This window comes from Ceratina calcarata, unplaced genomic scaffold (genome assembly GCF_001652005.2).
Source record: "Ceratina calcarata isolate Rehan_Ccalc_2016 unplaced genomic scaffold, ASM165200v1 scaffold160, whole genome shotgun sequence".
Lineage (NCBI taxonomy): Eukaryota > Metazoa > Arthropoda > Insecta > Hymenoptera > Apidae > Ceratina > Ceratina calcarata.
In genome coordinates this window covers 192,962-195,027 of record NW_017137285.1, presented here as the reverse complement: position 1 = coordinate 195,027, position 2,066 = coordinate 192,962, and the positions used below count along the sequence as shown (strand labels likewise).

The 2,066-nt window shown below is 35.8% G+C and overlaps 1 protein-coding gene across 1 annotated transcript in view; it reads right to left on the bottom strand.

Moving 5' to 3' along the window:
• The window catches only part of LOC108632536 (uncharacterized), a 16,986-nt gene that overhangs the window by 11,160 nt on the left and 3,760 nt on the right, over positions 1 to 2,066 (bottom strand). The window lies entirely within an intron of this gene.

Below are 2,066 nucleotides of genomic sequence, written 5' to 3'. Positions count from 1 at the left end.
TCCTTAAGCATACATATAATGATGTATACATAAAAAATACTGCAGATATATGAATTCAATGTATCCAGGAATCATTTGATAAGTATTTATTGAAATGATCAGATGGTGGATGATATTAACAAAGAGCATTCCTACGTTATCTGTGGAACGTAAGTTACTTGCTCGAGTGCTGAGTCACTGGGTTCGGTATTTTGGTGCACCTACGTGCACTATACATATAATATTCGCGAACGCGTGGACACTGGCTCGTTTTATTTGCTTTAGAATTCGCAACCGCGTGCTCTCGTTTCGATTACTCGGTGACGTAACTCGTTTCACGCGACATTGGACAACCTAGTCGTTTTAGATGATCTCTGCAGATTTAATAAGAATAGTCGTCAAATAACTTGTACTTCATTTTGGATTAAAACATGTTTTATAGAACCATAGTTGGTCTTTAATACAGTTCACTGAATTAATACATTTTTATACTTAAACTTTTTACTCGCTCACTTCAGAATTTTTAATAAGAAGAGATTTTGTACGAATTTCGAATTTGATGAGACTTAATGAACAAAATTAGATTCACTACAGGTTTTTGTTTAGACCTGTTCCAAAAGTACAGAGGATTAAAATAAATCCCATTCAATGAAAAACGAAGAACTCACAAAAGAAATTTCCATCCGCGTGAGTCATCGTGACCCAGTAAGGCCAGTAGCTCTAAAATACCTGAATCGAAGGTATCTCCCCTCTCTATTTTCACGCAGGATGATAGATCCGTTCGGTTTTGTTGCCCAACTGTTTTTCGGAGTTATCAAGAAACGGACGACTAACCAACGTAACTTGGTAAAACCGCGACTTATCTCTCGAATGACTCGACCGTGCTTCATTACCCATTCCTTTTAAGGAAGTTGCCTTAATTACTTGCCTATGAGTCTCTTTAATTGCTCTGGGTTATCTGCTAAATTAACATTATAAGGAACACACGTATCCACTTTATTAGTTTAAGTCACATTACATTAAAACAGAGGAAGAAAATCCAACCAAATTGTTTATATTTTGGCGAAATTGTACTCGAAGCAATAAATTATAGCACTAGTGATTTCGATGACGTGTGAGATGTTCGTGACACGAAAAGTGGCCATCGTTTCACTGACGAAATTGCGTGCAAGTTATGACGATACGCTATTTAAAGAGATGATATTTTTGTAATACAATTTCAAAGAGCGATCAGTTACCGTCTGCTCAATACTCGCCTCTATTCTGTCACTGTTGTCCTGACTATATTGTCAGCATTTCAACAGGGTGACTGAACTTCTTAAAACGTTCACCTTCAGGCTGATTTAAATTCAAAATCGATAGCCCATCTGTTATTTAAAAATGATTTCATCTTGTGAAACATAAATCTTAATAACCATTCTATTGAAATGAATACATGAACTCGGTGTCATATAATCCAAATTTTCTGTGAAAATAAACGAGATAGATCTTTCAAAATACACATCGCATTACATTTATTATTAGACACACGTACTATTATTTATAGCTGTTTAAAAATTGGTTGCTGCTCGAAATACATGTTCATTAAATTTCAAATTTTCTATGAAAATAAACTAAACAGATTTTACAAAATACATATCATAATTTATCTATTATTATTTATGGCTGTTCAAAAATTGACTGCTGCTTGAAATACATGCTAACTAAATTCTATTGAAAACAATGTTGGATGGTCGCTGGGAAATCTGTCTCGCTGTAATAATAGATTTTTGGAGAACGGCTTCGACAACGGCAGCTTTTATTTTGGCACGATAGGTAACACGTGCCGGCACCGTTCGCCCCGAGTTCGGACGGTCGTGGAAAATTTGCAACTCCGTTTATCTCCCTGCATCGTGAAATCGTTTTCGACTAATTTTAACATTGAATCAGACTATGATGTCATTGTTATCGGAACTGGAATTCGAATTTATGCGGTCGGTTCTCTTGGAGAGTGTGTCAGCCACTTTCACAATAGAAATCTGAATGAGAATCGAGACTTTAAGTGTTCAGCAAGGATTGAATGGAGAATAATAAAGTAGATGCATGGA